This window comes from Penaeus japonicus, unplaced genomic scaffold, assembly GCF_977035675.1.
Source record: "Penaeus japonicus unplaced genomic scaffold, GWHDUDI00000001_assembly GWHDUDI00000002, whole genome shotgun sequence".
NCBI lineage: Eukaryota > Metazoa > Arthropoda > Malacostraca > Decapoda > Penaeidae > Penaeus > Penaeus japonicus.
Window position 1 is genome coordinate 11956645 of NW_028234404.1, and position 8849 is coordinate 11965493.

The following is an 8849-nucleotide window of genomic DNA, read 5'->3' on the forward strand; positions in this document are numbered from 1 at the left end:
CGACCTTGACTGCCTTCTCCGTCTCTTCACTGGTCCGTCCCAATGCTGACGCAACTGCTGTGACAACTGCCGTCAGCAGGAGCGTCAAGTCATTCTCCGTAAACAGAGTTTGACCCTCCGCTCTTGGGTTGGCCTTTGGTGTGTTCCCAGACCCCTTCCGGGTCTGTTTCCGTCTTGGAACACCCACCAGGGCCGGAAACTCCTTTGTGTTGGAGGTGTCCGGTGGTGGTTTTGTTTTGGGCGGTGCTTCCTTCCTCTTAGGAGGGGGGGGAGCCCTTACCCCTTTGTTCTGCCCCCAGACGTAAGTGCCTGGAGGGGCAGGAACAAAGTCCGGTCGTTTTGCAACGACCTCTTGTCGCCGTAGAGCCTCTTACTTCCTGACGGAACATCCGAGGCTCCAGGCATGGTGCTTTTTGTGGCAGTTGGGACACTTGGCAGTAGTGTCCCGCTTGCCCTCCTTGTGTGCTTTGAGGCACACCTCCGTGCTGTGTGCCTGACTACAGACACCACACTTCGGCTTTGCAGAGCAAGTGGCCTGGTGGTGTCCGTACTTCTGACACGTGAAGCAACGGAGTGGATCAGGGACATACGTCCTGAGGTTGTAGGAGCCCCAATTACCAAGGTCCAAGGACGCAACTGGGGCTCCCTTCAAGGTGACCAGGACTTGCCTGGTTGGGTGCTTCCCTTTGGAAAGTCGGGAAGCTCCCACCACCTTAGGATGGGCAGTGATGACCTCAAGGTCATACATCTGAGGGAAGCCAAGAAGCACCATCTTGGACTTCCTCTCATCAGAAGTCAGGGCCGCCAAACTCACCTTCCGTCCGTCCTGGAGCTTGTCAGTCTCCTGGAGGAAGGTGAGAGTGGACTGGTCCTTAGGGATGATTATCATGCCTTTGTCTTTGGCAATTCTAATCGTCAGACGGCACTGTCTCTGGGTTTCCAGAGCCCGTACCATCTGATAAGCATTGTCGAATCCTTCCGGTTTAGGGGGAACCCTAAACTGGGGGAACCGACTCGGGGCTACAGACTCGCCCTCCGAGTCTGTAGCCGGCCGAGGACGCTTAATGCCTGCCTTCCGAACCGACGCCGGAATTTTGGCAGTGGGGCCAGCAGGGTTGGAGGGTCCTGTCTGGCTTCCATTTTTACTTTGACTCGTCTTCTGAACCGACGCCAGAGACTTGTCAGTGCCAAGGGCTGGTTTGGAGGGTCCAGCCCGAGGCTCTTGGGTAGGCTTTCTCTGAACCGACGCCAGAGCCTTTCCCAACTTTTTACTTTTGTCACCAAGGACCTTAAAAGGTTCCAAGGTGACAGCCTTGGTCATCTTCGTTCCAGGTTCGTCAACGTGGGGGTCAGTCAGGGTTTTTTTAGAGAAAGATGCCATATATAGAGTGTTCAATTCATCCTCCCACGCCCCCACCCACCACGGAGTCCAACAAGGGGAAGCTGTGCACTGAGACCATGCTCAGAAGCCACAGGGGTGGTGGGAGGATATACGCAACCCCTGCCTCGCATTGATGGCACTCGCAAATACATGCGATTGCCTGCAAGACAGGAGCTGCTTGACCCTAGCCTAGCTCAAAAGAGAGACCAGCCGATTGACCTAATCGAGCCAAGATCAGGCCACCCGTCTTGCTGGAATAGAGGACCAAAGAGGCGTGTTGCTAGCCGCAGGGCGTACTCATACACGGCATCGCTCAACCTCCAGGACTCCCGTCTCCCAGCGCACAGGGGCGCCACGCACGGCAAACACGTGGGCAGGTGTGTGCCCCCCTGGGGGGAGGACCAGGGGGGGGTGTGATCCCACCTACTAGATCAGCACCTAGGAACGCTTAGTCGTCCTTCCTCGGAGAATCAACCGCTAGAAGGCCACCTCAACGGGAGGGAGAGACTGGCCAATTCTAGAACGGGCTCTTCCGAGGAAGGAGTTCAAGCCCCCGCGCCACGACAAGGCGGTTCCTTATTGCGGGGGTTACCCATTTCGGTATAACAGAAAGCGCTCTGTCATAAGATGTGAAAAATAAGTACCAGTAGCGGTATATTTGAAAGCCGATAGGTAACCAATGAAATATGATATCATGAATTACTTGGCACTGGATAAGATATTTTAGGGTATTGATAACATCACAAAAATTAGAGAATAGAACCAACGCTCTGTGTAGAAATGACGTGTCATGAATGACGTCACACAAAGGGGCATTTGTGGTCAAGTAAGGGGCAACCGCACAAAGACCAGGTCCAAACATCCCCGTCCCCTCAACCCATACCTCGACCAATCACTAGTGACCTAAGTTGCAAGGGGTCGCATTCACGCCCCGACGTCAGGGCGAGCATCGGGCGGTGCTTGCCCCTGTCCATCGACCAATCAGGTCGCACGCTGCCTCTGACGCACGGTGCACCCACCTCGTGAGTTAGGCCCTCGTGTACCTACCCGGTTACACTGACGCCTGCATACACAAATAGAGCGTGATATCCATATACAACAAACGACATTCACATGTATCAATAACAAAATCGACCTACAAGCTAATCTTGCGGTTGCGACAACGAGTTTACTAAATTAAACCCGCTATAGGTAAGTGCACTCATCCCTGTCATGCCATTAACCCATTGCAGACGGGGATAAATTTGCTTGCCCAGCCTCCAGGATAAGTTTTATTTTAAAGAGAGACTGCTTGAAGCATTATAATTTGAATATTCCCACTCTCTTTCAGTCATTCATTGAAAAACTAGAGCGTTTTTGGTGTTTTTTTTGTGTGTTTTATTGAGTTTAGAGACTTATATGTGCCATATGACAGGCTCTACCAGTGCTGCAGTAGACTAAAATTGTAGTATATTATCCATATTAGCTCATTATTTTCTTTATACTTAGTGTGATAGAAGTATTGCTGTTTTATGGGAGGACAAAAGGCAACTATATTTTTTTCGTATTTTTGTGCTGTCATGAACGAATACGAAACATATAACCACCTACAATAAAGATAACAAGAAGAGGTAGGGAAGAGGAATGAATCCTGTGCTTGTGACTGTGAGTGCCACAGTGAAAGGCATCCATATTGGCACAGGAGTACATTTTAGACACTGGGCATGGATTGAGTCACTTTCCTCTTCCCGTTCTGACTGCACATCCTTCATCGGCGGTACTTTTGAGCAAGAGTTCGTCAACTTAGTGTGTGTCATCGCTCTATAAAGATAGTGCTTGCTAGAGACCGTGGATGGGTACCATCCAAGGCTCTCTCTCCTGCTGGTGCTAGGTAAAAGTGGTGCCATCTAGGTTTTGGACGTTAAGCTAGCACGGTATTACGGTAATTATAGTAATTATGACTGCAGTAGCCATCATCACTCATTCCTTTTTCATAGCAAAATAAAATAGCACAGTGATCCAAAATCCCCGAACGTCATGTACGTCAGGACGCCCGTCGTCAGGCCAAAGCTCCTACGTCATGTATGTCATGACACCCGTACGCAGTGGGTTAATGGAAAACTACAAACTATTATAAAACACATTGAAAAGATAGTACTTAAATTACATGTTATAATTTAATGATAGTAATTGTACGGAACAGGTGTATTGTAAATGCTTTATATTAACAGTGTAATTTGGTATGTAAAACCTTTATAATCTTGTGGATTGATAAATTAGTATCAATTTTTGAACCTCTAACTATGATGAATGTAGTGAAAACTTTCGATGTTATGTCTTATGGTAGTGAGATTGTTGAGTAATCTCTATTACATGTTCCTAAAGTAAAGTTAATTCTCAGGAGCGGGTTCAAAGGCCGGAACTCCAAGATGGACGCCCAGGTCGCAAACGAAGAAGAAAGAAGGATGTAGACGGAAATCTTCAGAGTGTTAGAGTTATAACTCTAATAGATATGTATAACAGTTATTTTTGAGTTATTATGTAATTTAATATACAGTATAAGGCATGATTAGCCCAGTTTTATTATAACTCCTCTTCACAGTAATTAAAACTACAGGTATAAACATATAACCCTAACACATCACGTTACCAATTTAGATTTTTCTATTGAAGGAGTTTATCCTGGTGTGAATTACTCAACAAATTAGTGTCCATACCTTGATTGTTCTTTTTTTAACATCCCCTTTTGGGTAAGCTGAATGAGAGGAATATTAGATAATCCTGGATTTAGGATATAATAGGGAAATATCAAGGTAAAGGGGTGTTACATCCAAGTGTTAGAGACAGGTCCCCTCCCCCGTCTGGCGAACAACCACCAAGGGAAAGTAAAGTGATTCTAATGATTCTGCTGCCATCTTTCCTGGAGATCATGCTGTCTTCAGACTCCCTTGACAAGGTCCCTGCTTCCATCACTGCTGAAGCCTCTGCTGTTCCGACATTGCCAGAAGGTGCATCCTCAGAGTCCCCTACTAACGATTCTGCTGCCATCATTCCTGGAGATGGACCTGTTCTGACATTGCCAGAGGGAGGTGTGTACTCAGACTCCCCTGACAAAGACCCTGCAGCCATCACTGCTGAAGCTCCTGCTGTACTGCATACATTGCCAGAGGGAGGTGTGTCCTCAGATTCCCATGAAAAGTGAAAAGCTTCCTGTGGCCAACACTGCTGAAGCTCCTGCTGTGCTGACATTGCCAGAGGGAATTGCATCCTCATACTCCACTGTCAATAATTCTACTGCCGTCACTGCTGGACGTCGTGCTATCCTGACATTGCCCTGTCAGGAACCCTGATATTGATGTTCAGGGTGTTTCAGTTGTCCTTAAATTACTAAAGGGAAGCACCTCTTCAGACTCGACTGGACAGAACAGGTCCATTGACTGGACAACCAAGTGGCAAGTATCAAAATTCAGTATGAAGGTCACCCCCAAAGGTTTGTCTTTCTCTGCCTGCCTCAGGAGAATAAGTATGATGTTCCTGCTTACAGTCTCCACAAATAGGTTTGGATGATTCAGAGAGCCTAAGACCACTTGACTGGTTGTTCAGTGAACTTGACCAGTATTTTTCTGCTCATATTATTGGCTCTGAAGACGAGTTCTTCGTTTTACCAGAGACGGCTGTCCTAGAAGCAAAAGAGTTGTGTGCATCCTGCTCTCAAGAGTCTGAAGGATCTACCCCACAGGTGGCACCTGTTGACTCATCTCCTGGGATGATCTCTATTGACATGGAGCTTGGGCATCTGTTATCATCACACCGTGACATGCTGTTGGAGAATTTACAACTGTATCCAGTCATATTTAGTGGAGACAGTTCCTCCATTGGCATAGTTCCTGGGGTACAGCAGGAAATACTCACAAACGTTGACCAGCTTGTATGTGTGCAGCAATGACGATTACCCCAGGAAACTAAGGAGATTATCCACCTTGAGTGTGACATTTTGGTTGCTCAGGGGGTCATTGAGCCATCTACCTCCCCTTGGTTGTCCATGGTCGCACTTGTGAGGAAGAAAGATGGTGGAATTAGAGTCTGTATTGACTTCAGGGCTCTTAATGCAGTCACTGTCTCAGATACATTTCCTCTATCCAGAATCGAACTTCTTGATAGTTACTTTGGCCTTTTAACAGCCGCCACCACCTTCCAACACACCATGAGCATTGTACTGTCTCCTGTGCTAGTCCATCACACCTTGACTTAATTAAACCATGTGTGGTCCAGAGCAGGAAGATTCGTTTCAGGCCCTTAAGAATGCTTTCGGTGTCTGTCCCTGTCCTATAGCTTCCAGAATTTTTGCTCTTCTTTGAAGTGCACACAGACACCTCAGCCCAGGCTCTGGGTTCTGTGTCATGCGAGATGAGTATGTGGAACCTGTTACCCCACTAATAATCAAGAGCCCTTGCTGTTGTTGAAGTTGTAAGGGCTTTTAAGCCTTATGTCTATGGGCAACCTTTCATCATTATTACTGACCATCGCCCCCTGACATTTGTTCTATTTCTGGCCTACTTATGTACTGTTTTAATTTTGGCCGACTTTTGTATTCGGTATCATTATTGGCCACTGTTAATTCACAATGAGTTTTCTTGTCTTTTACATTATTACTTTTGTTACTCTCAGTATACTTATCATTTGATTTATGCTACTACACAATGAGAATATCCAGTCCATTCCCCCTTGTCTGCGATACTTATCCTTTCTTCTCCTTCACAGCTGTATTGCAAAACCTAGGCCAGCCAGGTTCATGTCTCTACCTGCCAAAGATGTCAGTTCTTATGGTTGCTCTCTGGATGGTTATCTCCGCAACCCCGGTGTTGGGGAGGGCTGTAGTGAGGCATTAGTGCTTGCCACCGTCCTGAACTACCGAATAGCCCACTGCCTCTTTTAGCCATTTGTCCAGCCATACGCTTGTTTGCGATGCACGGTGCCACTGACCGCCGTGGCTTACTGGACGCCCTCTCTCTCTATGTGACTGTCATATATAGTCGGTCTGTCCTCTCAGCCCCTGACGGCGAGGGGATAAAGGATCTGCCGGGACAAGGCCGAGGATGGATTACGGAACTCACTGTGCGAGCTGGCCAGTTTGCTAGGTTATAAACATATTAAGGAGAGACTTTTGTATTTTTATTTGATTCCATTTGGAGAACACTACACCAATGCTTGTCTATTGTCTTCTTATTTTTTTTATCAATCATTTCCCAGCTCGATACCAACCTCTGCATTCCTACATAACAATCATCATGGAGTATAATGATCAGACACAACAGTTGGACATAATTTTAAACAATATTTTGTATGGTGAGCAGGGGACATAAACTTATGTTAGTTAGGAGACATTATATTTGCTGGATGAGTGGTGATATTATATTTACTTCATAAATCTAACTTAAAAAACGTATACACAAAGAAGCATATGAACACAAACCTAGATGTATGTATTATATATACATTTAGGTATGAATTTGGATAGACATATCAGAGACAGCAGGATGTGTGTCTGTGTGTTTGTGTGTACAACACCAGCAGAAGATACATAATGAAATAACCAGAGCTTTCATAACAAAACGCATCAGCTTTTACAATAAAACCAGATGATGCCAGCGTGAGCCACACATGGCGACATTGCACCTCTACATGCATGCGCCGAAGGAAGAGTCGGAGGAGGAAGGCTCAAATGAAGAGTAGTTTGAGGAGGAAAGGCCGAATGAAGAGTTAGAGGAGGAAGGCCCAAAGGAAGAACTGGAGGAGGAGGAAGGCCCGAGCAAAGAGCCAGAGGAGGAAGGCACCGAGGGAAAGCCGGAGAAAGAAGACCTAAAGGAAGAGCCAGAGGAGAAGGAAGGCCCGAGCGAAGAGCCGGAGGAGAAAGGCCCGGAGTAAGACCCAAAGGAAGAGTCGGAAGAGGAAGGCCCAAACAAAGAGCCGGAGGAGGAAGGCCCAAACAAAGAGCCGGAGGAGGAAGGCCCAAAGGAAGAGCCGGAGGAGGAAGGCCCGACCAAAGAGCCAGAGGAGGAAGGCCCAAAGGAAGAGCCAGAGGAGGAAGGCCCAAAGGAAGAGCCGGAGGAGGAAGGACCGAACGAAGAGCCAGAGGAGGAGGAAGGCTCCGAAAGAAGAGCGGAAGGAGGAAGGCCTAAAAGAAGAGCCGGAGGAGGAAGGCCCGAACGAAGAGCCGGAGGAGGAGGAAGGCCCGAACAAAGAGCCAGAGGAGGAAGGCCCGAACAAAGAGCCGGAGGAGGAAGGCCCAAAGGAAGAGCCGGAGGAGGAAGGAAGAGCCGGGTGAGGAAGGACCGAACGAAGAGCCAAGGGAGGAGGAAGGCTCCGAAAGAAGAGCGGAAAGAGGAAGGCCTAAATGAAGAGCCGGAGGAGGAGGAAGGCCCGAACGAAGAGCCGGAGGAGGAAGGCCCAAAGGAAGAGCCGGAGGGGGAAGGCCCAAAGGAAGATCCGGAGGAGGAAGGACCAAACGAAGAGCCAGAGGAGGAGGAGGAAAGCCCAAACAAAGAGCCAGAGGAGGAAGGCCCAAAGGAAGAGCCGGAGGGGGAAGGCCCAAAGGAAGAGCCGGAGGAGGAAGGCCCGAACAAAGAGCCGGAGGAGGAAGGCCCAAAGGAAGAGCCGGAGGAGGAAGGCCCGAACGAAGAGCCGGAGGAGGAAGGCCCGAACAAAGAGCCAGAGGAAGAAGGCCCTAAGGAGGAGCCGGAGGAGGAAAGCCCGAACGAAGAGCTGGAGGAGGAAAGTCCAAAGGAAGAGCCAGAGGAGGAGGAAGGCCTGAACGAAGAGATGGAGGAGGAAGGTCCAAAGGAAGAGCCGGAGGAGGAAGGCCCAAAGAAAGAGCTGGAGGAGGAGGGCCCGAGCGAATGAAGAGCCGGAGGAGGAAGAGAAGGAAGACCTGAACATAGAGCCAGAGGAGGAGGAAGGCCCGAATGAAGAGCTGGAGAAGGAGCAAGGCCCGAACGAAGAGCCGGAGAAGGAAGGCCCGAGCGAAGAGCCGGAGGAGGAGGAAGGCCCGAACGAAGAGCCGGAGGAGGAGGAAGGCCCAAACGTAGAGCCGGAGGAGGAAGGCCCGAGCGTAAAGGCGGAGGAGGAGGAAGGCCCGAACAAAGAGTCGCAGGAGGAAGGCGAAAGGAAGAGCCAAAGGTGGAAGGCCCAAACGAAGAGTCGGAGGAGGAAGGCCCAGAGGAAGAGCCAGAAGAGGAGAGCCCGAACGTAGAGCCAGAGGAGGAAGGCCCGAGCGAAGAACCGGAGGATGAGGAAGGCCCGAACGAAGAGCCGGAGAAGGATCAAGGCCCGAACGAAGAGCCGGAGAAGGATCAAGGCCCGAACGAAGAGCCAGAGGAGGAAGGCCCGAACGAAAAGCCGGAGGAGGAGGAAGGCCCGAACGAAGAGCCGCAGGAGGAAGGCTAAAGTAAGAGCCAAAGGTGGAAGGCCCGAACGAAGAGCCGGAGGAGGA

General features: G+C 49.2%; 1 pseudogene; it reads left to right on the top strand.

Moving 5' to 3' along the window:
- Positions 1 to 6648: 6648 nt before the first annotated feature.
- LOC147472268 (uncharacterized) overlaps positions 6649 to 8849 on the top strand; it is a 2260-nt pseudogene continuing 59 nt past the window's right edge.